Consider the following 13292-nt stretch of genomic DNA (forward strand, 5'->3'; position numbering starts at 1 on the left):
TGTTCAATAGATATTTTCCACTAACAGGACGATGTTTCATGTTTTGGTCAAATCTTTGAACATCATTTTACCTGATTGCCATCATCTGGGTCAGACACCTGACATATTAAATTGTATGTGAGTTAGTATAAGAGAGATATGCAGATTGGTTTATTTCCCATGCTGCTAGTTAACCTCATTGAACTTATAAATGAACAACAAATTATGGAAGAAAGCAAAAATTCATCCATTATACTTTTTCAGCTAATCTATAAAAAGGGAGATGTTCAATCTACATAATACACATTGGCATTATACATACTGCCATTAGGTGTTTGGAGAATTGACAGTGGGAAGAACAGACAATAAAGATCAGACTTTATCCATGAATGTAATTTTGCTTTTTAAATTCATGTGAAATCGCTTCTAATTCTATAGAGGAGTAACGTACTAAAGTATTAGAGCTGGTCTTGTTATTTGCCTCTCAGGTACGATGCATACACAGATTTTAGTTAAAAGCTCCCTAAGAACAGGTAAATACGTTACCATGTTATCTTAGGCTTATTATATTTGAGAAACATAAGATAAGAAAAGAACACATCAACATGTAAAGTAATCATAACATTCACACATTTCTGTATCTGTCAACTTGCTAAACACTGAGCAGCACACAGTGCCACCTGACATTTAACCCTTAATTGTTCTCGGTGATCAGTCAGGTCTCCTGCTATGTCTTCAGGATAGTACTAGCGTGTGACTGTGATAGAAGTATAGTGTGTCCAGTGTTTCAGGTAAGGTATATTCCTAATAGCTGAATTAACTTGCAAATTATTGAGACAGCAATTAAAACCTATCATCAGTGGTAGACACCCCTTCCTCTACAAAGTAGCAATAAAAAATAAATAAAATGAATTAAGGCATGTGTCACAATATCCTAAAAATACAACATCAAACTTATAGGTTTACAGTTGTGATAAGGTTGACAGATGTGAACAGATAACTTTCCTTTGCTTCACACCTAGAGGTTACCTCCTGACTTGAATGCACTGATCACTCATAAAGTTTCTAACTAAGCTGAATAAATATGTCTGGGTAATAAATATTTTATTACTATGGCCAAACTTTACGTAATTCAAGTACCGCTAATGTAAGAGATATTCTTGCGGTCCGCTAATAGTAATTTTACATGGTAATTACAAAACAGCTTTTCACAGTACCTGATGTATATTTCTGTCTTTAGAAAAAAAGCACTTAAAATTTTCCTGATGTCAAAAATTATTTCTTTAGTCAACATGACTACAAAAAATTTTGATGGGAATATAGAGCAAATAAGTTAGAATTTTACTGCAGAAGGTTCAACTCCTGTAGTGGTCTTTTCAACATGTACAAAATAGACAGCCTGTTGTCTGTACCCGTTTTGAGAGAAGCAAAGAGGTGATACTATAAGCTTAATTTGCTTCATCCCACTACCTTTAATCCCAACTTTTTTCCTAGACATTATCAGCCTGTCTTCGTAAGCAATCATCTTACACTTGCTTTTTAATTAACTCTCTAACATAAAGCGATGAGAAAGTCTAACAAGTAGCTTAGTCATAAAACGATTACACTATAATCAAATAGGATAAATATAAATATAAAGGAAATAATAACACAATACTATTGATAGTATTAAAATTTGTTTTTTTATTCATCAGAAACAAGATAAAATTGATCTTTAAGGCAAATATTTTAAATATTTTCATTCTAAGAATATGAAAAAATAGAGTATTCTGAAAAGAAAAACCTTATGTCTTGATTTTTTATTATCACACTTTCTTTTAAAAATTTTAGGAGAGTTCAAGTGTTCTTTGTCATGATGCTATTAGTGACATTCAGATCATGTTGCCAGTTATGTTTCCTCTAAATAGTATAATGTAAAAGACATTGCTTACAAATAATGTCTCAGAACATACTTTGCCTATTCACCCACACCTGAGAATTGTGCTTTTCATTACTCATAATCAGTTATGACAGTGATGCTTAAAAATGAAAATAAAATATTTCTACTTGTTTACTTTTTAGAATCACTCTTCAATTTGTTCTACCTCCTGAACATTTTTTTTAACAATGAAACTGTTACGACTTCTGAATTATTTAACAAGTGCTTATTAGTCTGACAGCATTGACCATGTTCATTTCTAGGGCTGATAATACAGACATAACCAATCTAAATCCAAAATTTGATCCTGATATTTAAGTTTTGAATATCTCTTGAAGTTCAAAATAGTCTACAGGTTGAAAAGAATAACAGAAGATGGATAGGACTCTACCAATGAAGTTAGAAAAAAAGATCACATAAAACTTCCAAAATATATGAACCCAAAGCCACTTATTTATAGCCTCTAGAGCAAACTACTTTATTTCATAAAGAAATGTAAAAGTTTTCTTTTCAGATTTCTAAGTTTGAGTGAATAACTCATCTATGGCAGGTAAGCAAACAGAATAAAAATTAACACTCAATGGAAATGACCTACTTATTCAATGAAAGTTGCAATAGTTGAGAAGAAAAAAAAAGCTGACTATATGTGACAGTGCAGTTATAGCAAATATACCTCCTTTGGAGAATATAAATATTCAATATTAAGTCTGCAAGATATACTCTATGTGGGTGACTATAGATACTCACTCGTACAAATTCAGTGTAAACAAATAGTAATGAATTACTGAGATTTTTGTCTGTATTACCAATTACAACCACAGGGGAAATTATTAAGAAATTGTATATTGTATGACATTTAAAAATTATTTCAGCTACTAATATTTCCAAATATTCTGTCTATACTAATAACTCTATTGATGATCAGTAGCTTATTTAATTAGCCAGCAAGAAAAGCATGCCTTTGGGTGACAATAAAATGAAATTCTCACCAGGAGTAAAAAAAAAAAAGTTAAGAGATTTGAACATCATAATAGTAAAGGGAAAAGTTTAGTTCAAAAGAGATAATTGAAAAAAATACAAATAAAGTTCACAGCAGGAAAGCTTGCCTATATAGAGAAATAGGTTACAGCCTGTTAATATGTAACTACCTTTTTATAAGAACAGTCTGTTAACAGGCTTACAAATCAGACTCAGAGTTTTATTTTCAAAAAGTATATAGAGTTGAAGGTAATCATGTGCTACTCTGTGCACGCTAGAAAAATTACTGTGGTATACATATTACAAACTGCAACACCAAGAATTAGTATGTCCCAATGTAAATAACTTCAGTATCTACATATGAAACAGGCTATATGTGCAAACAAAAGCTAACTATTTTAAGGAGTTAATATATAGAACTTTGAAAAAAATTAATTCAAGATTGTTAAGAAAGCTCAACCATTCACTGGAATTATCTTGTGAAGATGCACCCTAATTAAAAAAAAAAAAAAAAAAGAGGAGGAAGAAGAGATGAAATGAAAGAAAGAAGACAGTATTAAAGTATACATGTTAGCTATTTTACTTTCTTCCTTGATCTGATGTTGGCTACTCTAATATGTGACCACATTCAAGCATTATTTTATTCTCAATACCCTTCTTCTCTTCCATTGCTTCACTTCTAGAATGTTTTAATCTTTGTCCTTTCTTTTTTCGTCTTTTCATATCAAATTCAGTCGTTTGAGCGATGAACAGCTTGACTTAGCATATTTTTAACCAGCTGGTCTAGCACCTAGCTTGCATTGCATAGTCAGATACAACAAATGTTTATACAGAAGGTAGCTTTCATGAAAATGAAAAAAAGCCTGGGTATCATGCATCCTGGCTTTTTTTAGCTTTTTTTTTTAATTCACCATACAGAATACAAAGTTTGAATTCTTTTTAATGGCAAACAAAATTCTATTTATAGTTCCAAAAAATGAACTTATGCTGGGATAAGAACTCAAATTTAAAAACTGCAATGTGTACTTATAGGAACACGAAGAGGGCTAAAATTTTTTCAAAGCCCTGTTTTACTTGCAACATCAAATGGAAGGATATTACACACATTTCTCTAAAGAGGAACTACTTAATTACAAATACACTTTTTCTCATCATAGCAAAAGGGAAAGATACAGTAAATCAAAATTAGTTTAAGACAACTAGCACAAAAAGTAGCTACTAAAACTTAGAAAGGGATCATCCGCATTTCGCTTTTCTTGACGTTTCCAGAGTACTATACTGATACACTGCTGTGATGTTAAATTTTCTTTAAAAAAAAATCTGCTCTCTTATATCAACAAAAGGTCATGTGCTTTACTAGGCAGCTTCCAAAGTTTTACGGAAGGATCAGATAGGAACTTATAGCCTCTGTTTTAACCACCACTGAACCCTTCTGTCACCCCAGAAATTAGGAGACAGAGATATTGAAAATGGTAACACTCTGCACAAAAGCATTTAAAAAGGTGAAGAAGGGGAGAAAAATATCAATGAAGGAAGAAAGTAAGAGAAGGAATGAGAAAGAGAAAACCAGCGAGTGGAAGCGAGAGAGATGCTTAATGTTCATTTAATTTCCTGTTATAGGACACAACCTAAAAACATTAACAGAAATCTCGGAGACTTTGCCAATCAGTTCAATTTGGTCCGGGCAATCACAACAAAAATCAGCTAACAAGATTGCAGAAGCACTAGCTAAAAGCTTTTCTAACAAACACGTTTTAGGGAAGCATCTTCCAATTGATTCAGAGATGACTGTAAAATGAGAGTTGTACTTCAATATATTAGGGGGGAAAACTGTACTCACCTTTCAAACTCCTGAGGTAAATCAGGGTCAGTAAGCATGCTGGAAAAGCACAATTTCCCTTTGTCACAGCAGCCACCTATGATCGTCTCCAACTGAACCTGTCAAGTGAGTCCAAACCTTCTAAACCAATTGATTTTCTCTCTCTCTTCCCTTCTCTTCTCTCCCTCTCTCCCTCCCTCCCTCCCTCTCTCCCTCTCTCTCAATCTCTCTCTCTCTCTCTCTCTCTCTCTCTCTCTCTCTCTCTCTCTCTCTCTCTCCCCCTCTCCCCCCCCCCACCCTCCTCTCCCTCTCCTAGGACTCCTTGACCAGTCTCTTAAAGGGGTAGCGCACTTCCAGCAGCGGGGTCTGGCTGCTCCCCCCCTCCGCGGGAGCCGCGCTCGGCTGCAAGGCACTAGACAACCTCAGGGTGCCTGTCCTTTCCTTTTAATTCGCTCTTCTAGACATCACCGAATGTGAGAAGTCAACTCATTTAACACGTCTCCCATACTCTCTCTCCTCTAAATAATAAGTCACACACACACACACACACACACACACACACACACACTCATACGCACACAAAACAGTATGATTTTTAATGCATTTGCTGCTCATTAAAAGAGAAATCTGTATACTAAGAGAACCACGACTAAACTGCATTTATTAACTAATTAAGCAAAAAAAATAGATGTTGGTAATATCATTTTTACACAAAGAATTGTTAGTCCCTCACCCCTTTCTAGGCTCTCTCCGTGCGCACACGGAAACACACACACACACACACACACACACACACTCACATACACACAACAATCAGGCATTGTTCTGAGGGAAGAAAAGCAACTTTGACAGATTGAAATATAGCAGAGGCCCCTTCAAGGAAACCTGTAAACAACTTGTCACTCACTCTGTCGGTCTCACTGTTAGCTCGTGCTTTCCACAAAGTGGTGCGAACGTCCTGGCAACCCAACCAAAGTTTCCTCAGCTCCAAACTCCATAAAACACGATGTGCGATGTGGAGGGGAATAGGTATCCACATGCCAAAATAATACACACACGAGGGAACAAAAACCCAAACCACACCAGAAAGATGGTACCAACAAACTGTCCTGTCCGGGATTGCTGGGGAGGTCAGAGGTAGGAAGCGCTCCCCTGGCTGTGGGTCTCTTTAATTTCCTCTGCCCAGGCAGACACAGATAACAAGGTGGACAAACTATGGCTTTACAGATCCTAAGCTGGCTGGCAAGGCACAGCCTCCATAGCAGTTCCAATTATCTAGATAAAAATCTGGCAGGCGAGGAAGGTAATCAGGTAATGTACCTTTGACATGAAATGACAGAGGCACATACACACACAGAGAAAGACACTTACACAGACACGCATGCAGAGATGGTGGCTGCCCCGCGCACCGCAGCATCTGGTCAGGGAGTGAGCACACACTCACCAACACGAGATAGTGTGCATTCTTCACACACACACACACACACACACACACACACACACACTCACTCAGTCACTCACACACGCTCTCCACTCCTACTGGGAGGGTTCATTCTGCACAAAAGGCTACATTACAGAGCCCGCCCCAATAAGGGAAAGAGAGAAAAAAAAGCCTTCCATTGTTGAGAGGGCAGGTCAGTTGATTAGATTTTCTGTGGAGAATTCCACGAGGAAATTCCCTTCAAAGCCGAAGTGATTAACTGGGGGCTATTCTGGAAATGGAGCAGACAATGGCTCAATAGTCTGCACAGCCAATGTCCAGGCTGGCACTGAACTCACTTTAAAAAAAAATAAAAGCCAGACTCCCTGTTCTTTTCCACACATTCCCCCCCAACCCCCTCCACTCCTTCCAACTTCCCCTCCCAATTCCTTTTATTTTGCAGCTGGACAACATTAAGGGCCTTTAAAACCACAAGGGTTGACCCCATAGCAGTTTGATTAGGTCCCACTTTTTTTTTTCTGGCGACAGGCAGACAGTAAGTTTACTTTTTTAGACATAGACACCTTACACATATTCCAAACAGAAAAACCAGTTATTAACCTTCTCATATTAATAAATGTATTCTTCATTGAAAGCTTATACATTTTTTGACAAAGTTGATAATGACTTAATAACAGGATCCATCATTCACAGGATATCCTAAAAATAAATGTATACATACAACAAAATCAATGTGGAATAAGATTTAAGCATGTCACTATGGAGTTAAGATACTAACAAAACACAGAATGATGACCCACCCTGAAAAAGCTGTTAACAAGGGATGTGGCAAAAATGACTTGATGCTGACATGATTTTCTTTTTCAGCAGTTGGGGAAGGGGGAAGGATATTACTCACTATTCTTGTCATTAACCTCAAATTATTTTTTTCATTACAACAACAACCCATTCCTACATAGCAAAATAAGTGAATTGTTGCATTTATTTTAAACACCTATTTTTTATTTAAGACCTTATGGGACCTACAATCTAATACGTCTAATTGATAAAGTATACAATAAATAATTTTGTATATTGTTAACAGTGGTTATGGGAACTAGGGAACGGTAGCTGCATGGCTGCGCACACTTTAAAAAATAGTTTTTAAAAGATTTCCTAATTAGGGTATCTTGTTTCATCTAATATCAATAGAGAAAAATGAATAAGGAGGGAGGGTGAGTTCCTAGGGGCAATGGGAGATGAGATCAGGAAAAGGAGGAGGCAGCAAGGAGAGGATGCAGGGAGAGCACAAGGAGGAGACATAGTGGCAGCATAAAGATAGAAACAAAGATAATGGCCATAAGGCAGGATGCTGAGATCCGTATGGTCCCAGCTGCTGTCTTGCCACAGCTACTACCTCTGGTTGTTTCTCTGAAACTCTAATCCAGAAGGTCACCAGAGCAGGTAAGAAAGCGAGTATGAGTTTCTGAGGCCAACTTTACTAGAAAGGAAAAATGCTCATATCAGAATCTTCCTTGCCTTTGGTTTTATTTTCATAGACTCTTGATCTATGTATTGGTAGGTATACATATGTGAAATAAACACAAAGAACATATAGGAAAATGTTAAATGGTTTGGAAGTTAGTTTACAATCTCAACATGTTTCTATAAACATCCCTATAGCCTTTCCAAAACAAATTATTTCTTGCACAATCATCCCTGCTAAGCAAATTGAAACAGACTAGGAACTAGACAGAAAATCTGCCCAATATAATAATGATTATTCTAATAATGATACTTTGAATTAATGGAACTCCAAGCTCATAAGGAATTTTGTTCACATAGATTAGCTCATGGATCAGAAAAGAGTGAGTACTGGTATATCCTTCTTTCCCAGTGTTTAAACTTGGGCAAGGGAATTTAAAGTCATACAACTAATTAGTGGCCCATTTGTTACTTGAAACCAGATCTTATTTCACTTGTGACACCATAATACAGAATAAAATAACAATCCAGAATTTATAGCTGAATGAAAATCCCAAGATAGTACTTACTTTTAACAGACATAAAGGCTTTCGAATAATTGTTAATAAAATTCAATTTGATATAATCTCATTGGCACTAAGTTGGTGCTGTATTTGATGGTTGAATGGAATAAATATTTTAAATGTATCTCTCTAGGCCGTAAAAGTTTTCTCTCGTTTGAGTTCTCTATTGCAAATTAACATTTCTGCAAGACTTCAGGATGTCAGCAAAAGAGAAGGCAATTCTAAAATGTTCTTCTCAAATCCTGTTATTGATAATATTATAAAATGATTCAATTGACCCAATGAATCCAATATTTAATAGTAAATTACTATTATAAATACTTTTATTTTATATTAAATGTTAAAATGTATAAATATTAAATATGTGTTAATGACTAGCACAATATATGTGTTAAATAAATCTATATCCTTTATCAATTGCCTGAAAAGTTTAAGATATTCAATTTGTTATATATCTGATATTCTCACCCAATGTGGGGCTTGAATTTAGGACCCCCAGATTAAGAGTTGCATGCTATTCCAACTGAGCTACGCAGGCACCCCCAGGTAAGTACTACAGCTTTAAAAGGAGAATTCAAGAAAAATTTGTAACAAATCTAATTATATATATGACTAAAATTCAAATTGTTTCATATCCAAGCCCTCTAGGATAAACACGGTAAGAAAAGTTAAAACCAAAATAAATAAGCAAATGATCAGAAAGCACTAATGACAACTGAATAATAATTAAATTGGTAGGAAATATAAAAATGTCTACAAACAAAGGTACACAAACAGAAATACATCTTCAGAGCAGAAGAGAGCACAAACTACAATAGAAACTCCATAAAACAATTTTTCAGTTAATGAGTCTCTTTGACACTGCTGAAACAGTATTCTGGAGAATGGACTGAACCTGAAAAGTGTGCTTTTGAGTTCATGTTGTTTCCATTGCAAATATAAAAAGGAGACTCACACAGGCTAAGGAAATACAAGATATGCTCGGGAACACTGTTGGAAAATTCTCAAAGAGAATATCAGGAACTTTAAAGATCATAGACAAGTTATTTCCAAACTTAACCCTTTCCAGACAATGTTTCAAGCAAGCATTTCTAATATTTTTCTTCTAATTTTATTTTATCTGATTTTCTTTATGTTTATTTATTTTTTGAGAGAGATTGAGAGAGAGAGACAGAGACAGAGAGACAGAGGCAGAGAAGGAGCAGGGAAGGGGCAGAGAGAGAGAGAGAGGGAGACAACAGAATCCAAAGCAAGCTCTAGGCTCGGAGCTGTCAGCGCAGAGTCAGATGCGGGGCTCAAATCCATGAACTGTGAGATCATGACCTGAGCTGAAGTCAGATGCTTAACCAACTAAGCCACCCAGGTGCCCCTTTTTCTTCTAATCTTAAAAGGAACTGTTTAATTCCTCTACTTTAAGATATAATTGTTACACACCTTCTACTTTAATAACTGAAATTGCAATATGTTGTCACGGGTACAGATTACATTTTGATATTTTATGAATGTTCCTACCATCAAGCTACAGCTTTCACATTTTATGGAATTTGGAAGGTTATTTTTGAGAAATAAAACATTTAGTATTATAACCACAATAAATTTAAAGCAAATCAGTGTCAGACAATAACAACATTTGACACAAGCAAGAGGCTTTAAGAAAATGTACATCTATTTTTCCCCCACGATGTTATTTACTTCATCACAAAAACATTTGAAAAGAACCCACTCTCTTAAAAAAAAAAAAAAGAAACACAAAACTTGCAACCAATGTACATCTGTGAGTCATTCACCAAATGCCTGATAAGCTCACCATGACCTATCACGTGTGGCTTCAAACTAACTTAGAGTCTTGTAATTGGACCTCTTCAGAAAACAACTAAGAAATTCAATAGCTCATGGTTTTAAAAATACCTAAACTTTCAATTTCCCATAATGCATTCTTTTGCCAGGAAATTGGCATATAATAAGAGGTTATAAATTCAAGGTTTTTGTACCCTCATACTTTCTGTATTGCCATTTGGTTAGTTAGAATATGAATTTTCCTCAGATCACGTTTTTGACCAACTAGTGTTCTTTAAGTGTTCCTTTTCACTTTAGAAACTCCATTGTCATACTTGTCTCAAAGAGCTGATGCCATTCCCAGTCATAGTTCCCACTGATTGATACCTTACTATTTATCTCCTTTAGAATAATTTAAAGTGACAAAATGATAAATTTTATTTTTTGAGAACTTTCTATCATAACTGTGAAACATATAAAACAAATGATCTCATAATATTAAAAAAAAAACTACATTAGATATGTAGCTGTATTATCCCAACTACAAATGAAGCAACCAAGGCTAACCAATAAGTTAATTAATTTATCTGTGGTCCCACAACTAATAGGTACAGAGATGGAGAACATCAAACCTAATAACATCTTTCCTTGAAATTCTCAAAAGGCACCAAATTCTGACTTATCTCAATATAACCTAATAGTAATTCAATATTGAGTACACAGGAAAGTGTTCATAAGTATGTTTTAATGCTAAGTGACTGTCCAAACTTTGAACAAAGTTACATAGAATGAAGATTGCCCCATCCTCACAAATAACTTAATATAAAAGATGGTTCTTTGTACAACAATTAAAAAGAATTAAATAATAGTACTCTTATCCAATTTATGGTGATAATAAACATCAAAATTAGTACTACTCATCATATAACTTGGCTCTTTTTAACAAAATAATTTCTAAACATTCTCTTTCTTTTTTTAAGGAAACATTCATTTTTATTTTATTTTATTTTATTTTATTTTATTTTATTTTTTTATTTTATTTTATTTTATTTTATTTTAGAGACAGCTTGATCAGGAGACAGGGGCAAAGGGAGAAGGAGAGAGAGAGAGAGAGAGAGAGAGAAAGAGAGAGAGAGAGAGAGAGAGAGAAAGAGAGAAAGAAAGAAAGAAAGAAAGAAAGAAAGAAAGAAAGAAAGAAAAAGAAAGAAGGGAATATCTCAAGCAGGCTCCACGTTTAGCACAGAGCCCAATGCAGTGCTTGATCCCAGGACCCTGGGATCATGATGTGAGTGGAAACCAAGAGTGGGATGCTCAACTGACTAAGCTGCTGAGGCACCCCTAAATATTCTCTTTCTCAATATGATAATATTTGATGTCACAGGGAAAATACAGGAGCCTATTTTGCTGTTCCCTATGTAACTACTTTGCAATGGAATTTCTGTCTTATAGAAAGAATCATTTCAGAAAAATAAGAACAACTGGACTTATACTTTATTTATTTATTTTTTTTAATTTTTTTGCTCACTACACAATCATCTCTCCTTGTGATAAGTGGTGATTTCTAATGGTTTGCAGTTCATGAGGATGAGAGGTACATGAACCAATCATTCTGGTGGTAAAAATCATGATTCCTATTGAGTAAAAAAATCCATATAACTCATGAAAATAGAAGCCATATACATGGGATCATACATTAAAAGAGTGCTCTTAACCATCAAACTTTCTGTATTATTTTCAACCTGGAAAGAAATTCAGGGAATGTACTGCATTGGCATTTTACCTAGAGGCAGACCCAAAGTGAGAAGTAGCACCATAATGTTGCTACAATGTAGGTTGGGTTCTTACTTAGTAGATGATTTTTGCAAAATAGTTTAGTACACATCTTTCAGGGAAGTTTTTCACTATAGATGTTATATGCATTTCTTGATATTAACTAATCAGAGTAGAAATAAGAGATAAAACTGAGTAAATTAGGAAAACATTTGAACATTTAGCTTCACTTTTAAGTTAATTACACCTATCTATCATTTATAGTCTTCCTTTGCACACCAAGTAGATGCTAAATCTTAATCCTAGTAAATGAAAATGTTACCTATTAACAACGTTGTCTACTTACGTCTAGAGCAGCGCAGGTGAAAGAATTATGGCTAAACTGAAATGTAGGAGTTTGTGTTCTAAGATAGACTCTATTCCCTCCTTACTAGTGGCATGGTTTAACTTAAATCTTTAACATCTCAGGAAAAATGATTTTTAAGGAACCTCTGACTCTCAAATTCTGACTCTATAATCTCTTCTTCGATAAGTCAATTTATAATGTGCAAAATAAAATTTCCTACCATTCTCAGTTTTATCCCAATTATATATCCTTTTAAAAAATGTTTTGCAACTACTCCCTGTAGCTTATTTTAGTCCTTTTAAATATGTAACAACTCAGCATTCACATGTCAATACGAGATGATGAGAAAAATAAATCTATCATTAATGAAAGTTAATTCTGCTAAATTCCTTTAAGTTAAAATCATCAGGAGAACTTAACTGGTCACAGAAAATGGCCATGTTTTCAAAAGAACTAATTTTATGACAAAATTCACCTCTTTGTGATTCTGAAAAATTTGTTGTACTTGAATTTTCAAATCACAACTTTCATTTTTTTTCTGATATGTATGAATAAACTTATTAGTACTATCCCATAAAGAGAATTAAAAGCAGTTTCTTACTACACTGAACATGTCATATGTGTTTGATGGTAGTGAGTGGCACGCATGGAGAAATAAACGGAAGTGATTCTACCTTTATCCAGAATTTTAAAACATCAAATGAGAAACTCAAACTAAAAAGTTGAAATGATAGAAATCCTGACAGGTAAATTGTGTTCAAGAAAACCTAGTTTTTAAAATAAATTTTGTGAGCACTCTGTAGAACCCCTGCCAAATAGACAGCTTCTTTTATTTGTATTATTGTTAAAAAAATGACTCACTGCTGTAATTTAGAAAATAATTCAGTCAGACTATACACAGGATGAAAATGTAAGAAAACAGATATTACCAAAAGAATGTATTCATTTGACGACTCCATAAGTATGTATCAAATCTTTAACTCATAAGTGTATAGTGTGTGTGTGTATGTGTGTGTGTGTATACACACATACACACACACACACACATATATATATATTAACATATATGTATTTGTATACTTCCTGTAATAAATGTATATATATTTGTAAACTTCCCTGAAACTGAAGAACTATTTAGGTATCAAATGGTGTATTAGTATTTTAAAATATCTATTAATTAACTCTAAACAAATCAGGGATTTGCAATCAGAAACATTTATTTTAAAATCTCACTTGAA

General features: G+C 34.4%; 1 protein-coding gene across 14 annotated transcripts in view; it reads right to left on the minus strand.

The window, feature by feature from the left end:
• The window catches only part of SOX5 (SRY-box transcription factor 5), a 930253-nt gene that overhangs the window by 400047 nt on the left and 516914 nt on the right, over positions 1–13292 (minus strand). The window contains exon 1 of one of the 14 annotated variants that reach the window (XM_015534616.2): positions 4716–4752. The exons of 10 other annotated variants lie outside the window; for them this stretch is intronic. The gene's annotated coding sequence lies outside the window, so the exon portion shown is untranslated. Of the gene's footprint in view, positions 1–4715; positions 4753–13292 lie in introns of those variants that run through there. 3 more of the 14 variants (XM_015534617.2, XM_015534618.2, XM_007075610.3) reach the window with 3 other exon arrangements.

Source organism: Panthera tigris, chromosome B4, assembly GCF_018350195.1.
Source record: "Panthera tigris isolate Pti1 chromosome B4, P.tigris_Pti1_mat1.1, whole genome shotgun sequence".
Lineage (NCBI taxonomy): Eukaryota > Metazoa > Chordata > Mammalia > Carnivora > Felidae > Panthera > Panthera tigris.